The following is an 11,957-nucleotide window of genomic DNA, read 5'->3' on the forward strand; positions in this document are numbered from 1 at the left end:
GACATTCAGTCAGGTCGCTTTGATGGCTAACCAGAGCATCACGCCATGTGACCATGGAATCACTTCTGAGTCATTTTTAAGATACACTTTCTCTGTTTTCTGTGGTGCTGGCAAATGCAAAGAATGTGAATCTAGAGCAAGAGCAACAAGGATCATTGTATAACCATTTTATACATCGTTGTCTGGTATCTCACACATTGCCAGTGTTTCCTGTGTCACATACTGATACTGCTGTGAGGAAGCTATAAGGCTTACTTAGAGCTACCCCCAGTTACTGCCACTCAAACATATGGGCAAAATTCAAGCTCGCAGTGAGGTTTTAGTGCAACGAGGGAAACGTGAAAGAGACACCAGAGTTAGAAGGGTCTGGCTAGCAGAAGGAGCTTTGAGTTTTCGGGCATGTGAAGGAGGAAGAAGAGGAGTCTTACTCTCTCCTCCTTCTCCCCCCTTCTACTACCTCACTCCTTTGGGTTACAGAATTCCCACCTGGGACCCTGTGATAGAACTGCCTAATTTCCTCTCCTGCAGGAGCCTCTGCTCATGGTGTGTCTTCTGCAGTTCTGGAGAGAAGGAAGTGGAGAAATGGCTCTGCATGTAGTTCTGCTCATACAGGAAGCAGGGTGGAAGAGATGAGACCTGCTCTGCAAGCCAGATGATGAGAGCTATCCTTTGTCTGCACTTTAGGGAAGATTTGCTCAATGCCTGTCAACTGAACTGGGTCCCTTGGAGGGAGGAAGGGAAAAGAAAATTATAAGAGGCTAAATGGATGAAGAGAGGACAAACTTGTTCCTTTGGAGAACTTATATTCAAGTAATGCTGTGCAAAGCCACTTTATTTCATAATGTAAACTGTATGGATAAACTTTAATGAAACTCCAAACTATGTAAAAGTCAAATGACCTGGGCTTTCTTAACCAAGGTTGAGATTCAGGTCACATTTGCTTAAAATACAGTTAATCCGTGAATACTTTTGCCACATCTGGCTCTTTTGATTTGACATCAAAATAATGCAAATTTCACAGTCCTTTCATGATGTGCTTGCATTGTACTCAAACATTTGATGAAGCTCCATGGTTTTCATTAAGTTTACTTAAAGATTTGAGCCAAATTCAATCCCTTTATTTGCAGCAGCAACTTATGTAAAATTAACTGAAATAAAATGGAGAGTCAAGCAGTTTTTCTCTGGTTCCTAAGTGGTCACTGCTAACAACTCTGCAGGCCAGTTCCAGCACTGCTATGGTAAAACTCCCACTGAAGTCACTCTCCTACTGTCCTCAGAGGTCCCTGGGAGCTTCCCTTCCAGGCAGCTCTCTGGGGTCCTGTGTAAGGGCTGGACAATCAGGACTAGCTTTCTCAAGTTTTGTCAAGCCTGCAGATTTCTCAGGCTACCAGCAAGAGACTTCAGCACAGTGAGACTAAATGACTGTTGTGAACTTTGAAGAATTCCCAGAGGGTTGAAAGTGACAGAAAACAGTCTCTGATGCCAGACCCTTTCTCAACACAGACTTCTAACACACTGTTTCCTCTGCTACATCAAAAAGAGTTGAAAAACAATGCAAAGAGCATGAAGAGCAGCTGGTCTGTGATTCTGTACACGTAGACCTGGGCCAATGGCATAGTTCTGCTGACACCGGTACCCACTGATATCTCTAGGAGAGTCCACTGAACATATACAGAGCAATGCTTAGGACCTTTATGCGGTGCTGCAATACATGTCACAGATAATGGTGCTTGTAAACAACAGTAGATAAAAATAACAGCAATGTGAGTTCACATGTGGAGAATCAAGCCCTTGTTTGGAAGTTCAGCTGGTGAGGCCAGCCAAAAAAGTATTTCTCATTGTGCCACTGCTCTGCAGGGCTACCAGCAACAAGAAATAAATGAAATATTCTCATAATGAAACTACACATACACAACCCTAAACGCACAGAGTAAGCAGATCTGCTAGAAGATGGTACTCTCTCCCTGCTTGTACTCAAAGCAAGCATACATTGCTACTGGCAGTCTGCCTTCTGAACAAACCCAGACAGCTTCTCATGACAGCCTGGGATCAAAATCAGCAACTTCAGCAAGACTCATCTTCGGGGAAGCAAGAAGGTCAGAATCTTTTATCAAGACTGGCTGTATTTTGAGAATATTAATTTTAATATTGCCAAGATAAAATTAGAAATATTGAAATGAATGATTAACCAAACAGCTTCCAGGAACTGAAACCCAGCCAACTATATCTCCTTTTGAAAGTTGTATTTTATCTAAGCACATTGAGACTTTGATGATCAAATAATTTAACCTATCAAATATGCAGAAGCATTTCTGTGGAGCATAGAATTGATGCACACTTTTTGTAAGCCTGTCATGTTGCCAAATAAATAGATATATATCCTCACTTTCTTTGCTAAAGAACAATGGAAGGAGCTAAATGGTATTTCTCACAAATCATTTTGATCTCTCTACTGTTCTGTTTCATTCTTCCCCTCCTGCTCCTTCATATTTGTCTTCTGCCTTTAATTTGGAGATTCCTTAGTTGAGTCAGTAAGCTTTATGCCGTGTAGGTACAGCAAGGCCCTGACCCCTCCTTTCAGGCCGTCCAGTACACACAGTGTAAATAGAATAAAATCAGAAAATCCTTCCCCATCTCTACACAACTTCTGAAATCCACCTGCTCCCAGCTCACCCAGCTGTAAATGGGCAATGGTTACTTGGCTGGGAGGCAGCAGACGTAGAGGTGTCACCTCAGCTGCTGCCTCTGTGTGTGCTGCAAAGCCACAGAGCGTGTGCCCTCATTATACGTGAGCTGATATGGCACCAACACCCAGCTGTGATCTTGACCTTCACCTTTTGACTACAAACAACTGTGTGCCAAAACCTGTTTACCACAAAGTACAAACTGTGATGGGTGTATCAAGGGCAACTGGAGTCCACTTACTTCAGGTGCAGACAATATGGGTACTGTGCAGAACTAAAAAGTTGCTTCCTCATCACAATCAGCAAAGAGCCTCTGAGCTTCCCTCGGGAACTCAAAAGATCCCAAACAACCCACAGCAAATTCCTCTCTCCAGTTTCACAGCTCAGTACTCTCCCTTTGGATACTGGCAACTCAGAGTACCACTGCAGATGGGAAGGAATTCCTTAGCAAGAATTCACACTGCATGATTAAGGACTTATGTTACTCCTGTGGATATCTGAAACTGGAGCAAACAGGAGGCAAAGCAGGAATCAAGCTCCTGAATCTGGCTAACGCAGCACAGCTAGCAGAGGAACAAGGTCCACCCAGAACTGCTGCACTCCATGGGCCCATCACTCCTTCCCTCTTCCAGCTCATGGACACCCCTAATCCTAGTGGCAAGCTGACATGAAAGCTGAACAAGCTAACTTTGTTCACTGCCTCCTGAGATATGTCTGATGATTGCAGCAGTGGAGGCACAGCTATCATGGCAAGGTCCCCATCATAAGAAATTACTCCTAAGACAAGCAGCCCTATGGCACAGACCCTTCCCCCTGCAATGACAGGTGGGTTCAGAGCACTCTAATATATTCTGGGGCCCAAGATCTATTTGGGTCTCTCATAATTATATTCAGGCTTGTATGTGATGGGTCACCATGCTCTAGCTATTTGCCTGCATCCTGCAGTATGGGGTTTCCACCTGTGGATCCCCTCCATGGATGCACTCAGTGAAAGCAGGGAGTCTCTCAGGGCAGGTGTGCCCTGCTGGAAGAAGGGCAGGGCAGGTGCCCCCACTCAGGACCAACTACCCCTGTGGAGACAATCTGAATGTGAAATGGGGGCAAGGCATTACTGACTCTATGCCCTGTAATATTCTCATCCATAAAAAAAGAAGGTGTCCAGTGGACTTAGGATAACACAGTCAATAATCTGTGTTTTGAAATCATCTCAGTGTCTCTTACGCCAACCAGAGATGTGATGCTACACAATTATAAGAATGATCAGAAGTGAGGAACTGGGATAATCTGGTAAAAAGTCAAGGCAGAGTAACACCAAATAAGTTCAAAACCCTGTGCAGGTCAATATGGAGATGGTTTCTCCCAATGAAATAAAGGTCCTGTTTGTTTGTTTTTTAATGTGTGGCACTCCCATGTAGTCCAAGAGTGTTTTCATCCTGGTACATGTGCATCTTTAGTATGCTACTCAGATGTGAAGGATTTCCTCATGGAGCAAAGCTAGTAAATAACACCAGATATTATGAAGCCATAGCCATGATTGCTGGTGTCTCCTTGTCTCTGCCTGGGTGAGAAGGATGCAGACAGCACAGAGTGGCCTTTAAGATGTCCTAGTTGTAGACAGTATCATTGTTCTAAAAACTGCTTAGACGAATATGCGGTTTTGGCTTCTGAGAATTGGGTTGAATGATGGTTGAAAACTTCAGTATAGATGCCACTCGTGTGTACTAGAGTTACACATGATAAGGAAATAATTATAATCAGTGTCTTACATTATACATAGATAAATACTATATAGAGAGTATATAATTATTATTGTATATACACACATATGCACACATATATACATGGTCTGGATAACATATAAACAATAATTTCTGTTTTACACTCCAAATAAAAGCCCTGGAGAAGTCAGAAAGTTATATTATTTACAATTCTGAGTATATGGGGAGACAGGGAGATACATACCCTATTATTTTTTTGCCATAATTCCAGAATGGGAAGAATAGTACTAATTTGAGGATGAACAATGTCTACCAGCTTTTGGCAAAAGATTTATGGGCATAAAGTTGGTGGGCTATATTTTCATAGTGCCCCATTCTAACAGTTATTGGGGTTACCAGGGTTATTTCAGTTTCATGAAGGGAAAGACAGTGTAGACTTGAGCAGTCTACACTGGGGTGGGTGATCTGGTGTGCATTAAAGTAAAGCCTCTGGGCCTTTGGCTCATAGATCAAATTTGTTGCCTGTGAAAAATGGCAAACCCTCCCCCAGGACATGGGATTTGAAGGTTCTAAAGCATGTTGCCACAGTTTTTTTGCCATTATGAAAAAACTTCATTATGTTGGTCCTTTACCAAGGGAGGAATACGATGGCATTGACAGCACGATGGCTGCGAAGAAGCAGAGTTTCTAGAATGGTGTCAGAACAACAGGGTTAAAACTTGTGATCTGCAAAATACGGTTCTTAATTGCTGCCAGCAGGGTGTTTGTATTTTGAGGTGGGCCTGATTCATCAACAGGAAAGAGATCACATCAGTGACGGAGAAATCTTTTGTTACAAAGGAGGAGAAAAAGTTCAGGATAGGGAAACAGTATTCAGAGCCTTACCAGTACATAGCCTTGGTATGTCTCTGCATGGCTAGGTACAGATTTATATTTTTAAAGACCTAAAACATACCACTTTCCCCCAGGCAGCTATCACAGATGGACAAACATATTCAATGCCATCACTACAGCGGCTGTTGTATATCTCCCACAAAGAGAACACTGAGAATTGTCACGCATTGAAGGACAGTTACAGGTGGGCCTTTGCTTTTAGATGGCAGTGCAGTTCCTACTGGGAAACTCACGGCCTTTGAATTTAACAGATTTTTTTTTCCCCCACATTTTGTCACCTGCTACTGCAAAACAGAGTGATACTTGCTAATGAGACCAACACATAATTTTCTTCTTACCAGAACAAGGCACAGATTATTTCTATGTATCTCTGCATCTCTAAAGCACACTGTCTGGACCATTTGTGAATACTAGAATTTGACAGGGAGCCTGTGGCTTTTTTAAAGAAAGCTCAACTACTGTGGCCTCTGGTCTCTAGGGGTAATCTTTTCCAGGGAAACAATCAATGCACGTGCTTTTATTACAAGCCCAAACCCAACAAAGAAATCCATTATTATGATTTTACCAGTCTTCTTCCTGGGTATCTTAGAATCGATCATCATAATGTTGACACTCTCTCAAATTAATCTGGAGTTGCCAAAGTTAAAACATGTCTTCTGAGAAGGCTTTTCTCCCTCACGTCATTTGTCAGAGTAGGTAACAAACTTACATTCCCTCTCTAGCACATATACAAAAGTAGGCATCAGAAAACAGTGAGGAAATGACCCTCCTGGGGAATCAGAGCAAAGGTTACAGGATAGCTAAAAACCTACAAGATTTGTCATTTTGAAGAGAAATGTAATTTCCTTTCTCAGTATGAAAAAACTCCATCTCATGCAGAAACAAGAGACCTCAGGATTTCCAACACAGTATACAACCCTTGCAAAAGACAGGGAGTATGGTAATAAGTTCAACTAGAGAGATGGAGTGCATTAATGTAAGCACAGGAAACTGGTGAAGTCCACTGAACAACAAACAGCCAAACTGTTCAAAATTTTTCTGTGCAGTAAATTTGGCCAATAAAATCCTCCCCAAATTCAGCATTGTGAAAGACGCTAGTAAATTATTCTGATGTCACTCTTCCCCAGAATACATAGGTTCATCGTGTGCCTATATAACATTGAAAGGGGTGAAAAGGTGTCTCTTCAAAACATGCCAGCAACATGCCGAAGACATACACTGCTGCATACATTACTTATACAAGTGTATTTCATAGCCTGGTTTATTACTACTTATGCTAATTTAGAATGATGCAACTTGTCAGACCAGTTGCAAAATTCCCACCTCAATCATGACACAGATTTGGTGGTATCTGAGGTGTCAAAAAAACCAAAACCCTTTCCTGAGTGATAATTCAGGATAATTCACAGATGAGCTCCCGACAGCCCAGTTCTTCAGAGGTTTTGTTGGCAAGATGGAAAAAGCATGGGTACAAGTTGTTGAGGAAAGGCCTATGTAACTGTCACTGGAATTGCTCTTCACTGTGTTACTCAGGAAAATCCCTTGATTTGGGCAGTTCAGAGGAGTTTGTTCTGGAGTACAGCTTGGTCCTCAGGAGAAGAATCCTAAAAAGAAAGAGGTAACTGTTGCTTTTTGTGAGAAATCCAAGTCTGAGGGAAACTAAAATGGGAAATACAAGACCTTAAGCAGACTAAGAAAATGGTTTGACAAGAGGATGTTATCACCAAAAGGGTTAAATTTATCCCCTCCACTGAGTGAAAATGGAAGTATCCTTTTCCTATCATTCTCACAGCATCCAGGAACCACAGTAAAAATTACTTTATAAAAAAGGGAGTGGATAATGCTAAGCATTACTTGAATATACTGTGTGATGTTACAATAGTTGGCAACCTTTGTCTGAAGAATTGCTTTGCAAATATTCTCTCATTAATTTTGTGGGAGGCTTGACTATTGCAGTTAATAATGATCAATTGTTTCCCAGCCACAAAATAAGCACAATTATTGCAGATGATGTGATGGACTCTGCTTGTGAAAGCTGTGAAAATGAAAGTGCCTCTGCAAATGCATACATCACAGGAATCTGACTGCCATGTCCTTAGCCCAAAATATCTTCACTTGAGTGAAAGAATGACCTTCTACAAACCTAAAGACAAAACACACACTTCTTTAGGAAACATAGAATCATAGAATTATAGAATCGTTTAGGTTGGAAAAGACCTTTAAGATCATCCAGTCCAACCATTAATCTAACACTACCAAGTCCACCACTATACCAGTTAAGGGTAGAGTAATAATTTCATGTTTCTTGGCTTGGTGGATGGATTATTTTTTAATGAAAGTAAAAACTAGGAATCATTAAGGCTGGAAAGGATCTTGAAGATCATCAGTCCAACCATCAACCCAACACCACCATGCCCACTAAACCATGTCCCAAAGTGCCACGTCTATATGTTTTTTGAACACCTCCAGGGATGGTGACTCCACCACCTCTCTGGGCAGCCTGTTCCAATGCTTGACTACTCTTTCCAGGAAGAAATTTTTCCTAATATCCAATCTAAACCTCCCCTGGCACAGCTTGAGCCCATTTCCTCTTGTCCTATTGCTAACTACTTGGGAGAAGAGACCAACACCCACCTCACTACAACCTCCTTTCAGGGAGTTGTTTTTAGAGAGCGATAAGGTCTCCCCTCAGCCTCCTCTTCTCCAGGCTAAACAACCCCAGTTCCCTCAGCTGCTGCTCATAAGGCCTGTGCTCCAGACCCTTCACCAGCTTCATTGCCCTTCTCTGAACACGTTCCAGCACCTCAATGTCTTTCTTGTATTGAGGGGCCCAAAACTGGACACAGTATTCCAGGTGCAGCCTCACCAGTGCTGAGTACAGGGGGATAATCACCTCCCTGCTCCTGCTGGCCACGCTATTCCTGATACAAGCCAGGATGCTGTTGGCCTTCTTGGCCACCTGGGCACACTGCTGGCTCATGTTCGGTCAGCTGTCAACCAGCACCCCCAGGTCCTTTTCGGCCAGGCAGCTTTCTATCCACTGTTCCCCAAGCCAGTAGCGTTGCATGGGGTTGTTGTGACCGAAGTGCAGGACCCGGCACTTGGCCTTGTTGAACCTCATACAGTTGGCCTCAGCCCATCAATCCAGTCTGTCCAGGTCCCTCTGCAGGGCCATCCTACCCTCGAGCAGATCGACAGTTTGGTGTCATCTGCCAACTTGCTGAGGGTGCACTCAATCCCTTCATCCAGATCATTGATAAAGATATTAAACAAGACTGGCCCCAAAACTGAGCCCTGTGGAACACCACTTGTGACCAGTCGCCAACTGGACTTAACTCCATTCACCACTACTCTCTGGGCTTGGCCACCCAACCAGTTTTTTACCCAGCAAATAGTACACCTGCCTAGGCCATGAGCCGCCAGCTTCCTTAGGAGAATGCTGTGGGAGATGGTGTCAAAGGCTTTGCTGAAGTCCAGGTAGATGATATCCACAGCCTTTGCCTCATCCACTAGGCAGGTCACCAGGTCATAGAAGGAGATCAGGTTGGTCAAGCAGGACCTGCCTTTCATGAACCGATGCTGGCCGGGCCTGATCCCCTGGTTGACCTGCACATGCCTGTTGAGCGTACTCCAAGATGAACCACTCCATAATCTTCCCTGGCACTGAGGTCAGGCTGACAGCCCTCAATGGCTTTAAAAAAAACAGGGAGGGGGAGAAACAGCTGGGAGATGTATGTGGCTAATCACCCCAATGCTAAAATTTTTCCATCCCTTTCATTACTGTCTTTTGCTAAGCAACAGTTAGTTTGAAAAACTATACCACACCTGGTACCCAGCCATCAGCTGTAGCAATTAAGGCCTTCTCCTCAAAGGAGAAAATACCAGAATCACATTGAAAACTCCCTGGTGGCTGAAATGAGAGCTACTCTCTAAAGACAGGTTTATATGAATATGGTAAAGCCAAGTCTTACTCCTCTATGCCTCAGAAATTCCTGGCACAACCTAAGCCAAATGATGTGGATAAAAGAAACAAAACTCTGCCTCTTTCAGAGCAGGAAGAGTGTGAGCCTGCCAAGTATCTGCTGACTCCAAAGATTGCTGCCCTTGGAAGTGCTGGATGGACTCAGCAAAGATTTTACACCACAGGCTGAAGTGCTGTTTAATAAGATTTGTCAATGTAAACATACTCTTGGAACGGAAGGCTCTGGGATGAGCAAGTCACCAGAGATCCGGTTTCAGGGAAACACATCTAAGAATGTCTTCTTCATATTGAAGCTTTCTCATAAAATGCAAGAGACCTGAGCAGTGTCCATATTCCTGGGTAGCCAACTTCTCCTATGGTTTGTACCTATAACATTCTCAAAAACTCCCCACCTGGAACTGTTAACAATGGTGGTCACTCTGCATCCTTGCAAAGTAAATTTCTGCCCTCACATTCCCTGCTTTAATCAGTGAATACTGTTTGGAACACCCCTGGTTGGGAGACAGGTCATATTTTAAATCCATGTAATCAATGCCATTCTCAGCAGTAAAAAGTTGGTGATAAGCAACAACAGGAGGGACTTTTACATAGAGGCTTTCTCTCTGCTAATCTGGGTGAGTAAGAGTTGAAACAGTTCTAGCTCAGGCTTTGACACACACTTCAAAACCACAGTGAATGAGAGCCACATTTAACATAAGTCTTTGTTACCCGTGGGAAAGTTTCTTGTCTTTCTTCTCTGCTGCTTCTTCCTCAGAAATGGTGGGCCCCATGCCTATTGACCTTGCTTCTAAAGAGTTTAGGAGAACATGTGTAATAGGAACTAAATTCTACTTTTTCTTTTAGGGTTCCTTTTCTTACTATACATCAGACACAAACACTTCCCTGAGAGGACAGCATTCACCTTATTCAAAATGTCCTACCATTACATGAGGCTTGGCAATCTCTAGGCTCTTTCTCAAAAAGGGTACAGCTTTTCAAGACAGGCTGTCAGATGTGCCCTACACACGTCACATTCATCATAGTGAATCAGGAACCCACTGAAGGACATATCGTGCAATAGTTCTGGCATATGGAGGGATCTTCATAACTCTGACCACAACCAATAAGTATTCTTATTAAAAATCCAAAGGCTTTCTGATGATCTATGATTTAGCTTGACCATTACCTTACCAAGAAGGAATGTTATGATGGCCTTATTTGCCCTCATTTCTCTGGTAATGGTGTCAACATAACTCACAGGTACTTAATGCAAATTGTCCTACATAAGGAATGAAGACTGTTTGTTCTGTCCTTGAAGGGGTATGCAGCATAACCCATGTATAGAAAGTCCCCCACTGCTCCACAATGTCCATGCATATGCACCAGATAAATGTTTTGTGAATCTCTGTGGTGGAGAGGAATTCATGAGGAGCCCCTCAGCAGAATTACTTAAAATAAGGGCTAGTTTACCATCCCTGGAAAACGTTTAAGCACTGTTAGAGATTTTCTTTCCAGCCATCTGTTCACTGCCAGCAGTATCTCAGGTGACTTAGCCTACCTGTCCTACCTTTGCTCATGTGGAACAATAATTCCTGAAGGGATCAATAATAGCAGTGCAGCATAAATTACGCCCATTTTTTAGCTCCCTCAGGAGATCTGAAAAGCAGTTTCTTCAGATATGTTGTTCCAGCTGTTCCACTAAATGCTCTTCCCCAGAATGTGAGAGATTCAAGGATTTAACTGATGAGATGGTAAAACCCAAGCTCATGATTTATGGGCAAACTCCAGCACAGGGTTTGCTGCAGAGAGTAGAGTAAAAGCTCTCATTGCTTATATTGGCTCCTGAAAGCATCCCTGTCCAAAGACCACACAGTTCTGAGACTTCCATCCAGCTGCTGAATTTAGCATGCCACCTCAGCTACTTCACTTGCTATTTACTTGCTTGCAAGCTTTACTTGCTGTTTACTATTGCAACAACCCTTCATCAGTAAGGTAAAACTCACCTGTCTCATGATGGTCTAACCCAGCTCACAACCTCTTCTCTATTTCCTTTACTCCTTTTACAGCTGTAGCAATTTCAACCATGTAAACCCTGTCCATGTTTGTAGTTGACTTTTTATAATTCTTGAAGGTAAAAAGCCAATGCTCTTCTCCAGTAATCTTTTATTTGGCATCTTGTTCTCTGCACTCTAATAACTCCATCTGCTTTGAAAATGTCACTGGCCTACATCTGTTAATAACCTTTTTCAAGGCTCTTTTGATTTCTAACACACTCACATAGCCTCCTTTGGAGGCCCTTCCCCTCTTATTTTCTTTCCCCTTTTCCCTTCCTTTTTTCCCCTTCCTTAGGGAAGGACTTTAGAAGAAGGTTTAAGACCTGGTAGCTCTAAGGCAGTGGCAGAAAATGGAGCCTGGAGCAGAGGCAAAGGATTTCCAGTCCTGCTGTCAGGTGTTACTGGCAATGATTACAGTGGTTTCAGTGCTTCTATTTGAAGGAATACAGCTGGTTGCTTAAGGGCAGTCCAGACCTAGAACGTACTCCTACTCACAGCTGTAGGAGATTTAGTTCAACTATACCTGTGTCTCCTCATTCCTACTTGCTACTTTCAACGGTAATTAGTTTCTCCTCTCACGTGTGCACTTGTACTTTATGTCACTGAGGGAAACTACCATATGCTGTTTAGGAGACATAAACCTCAG

Source organism: Pelecanus crispus, chromosome 5, assembly GCF_030463565.1.
Source record: "Pelecanus crispus isolate bPelCri1 chromosome 5, bPelCri1.pri, whole genome shotgun sequence".
Taxonomy (NCBI): domain Eukaryota; kingdom Metazoa; phylum Chordata; class Aves; order Pelecaniformes; family Pelecanidae; genus Pelecanus; species Pelecanus crispus.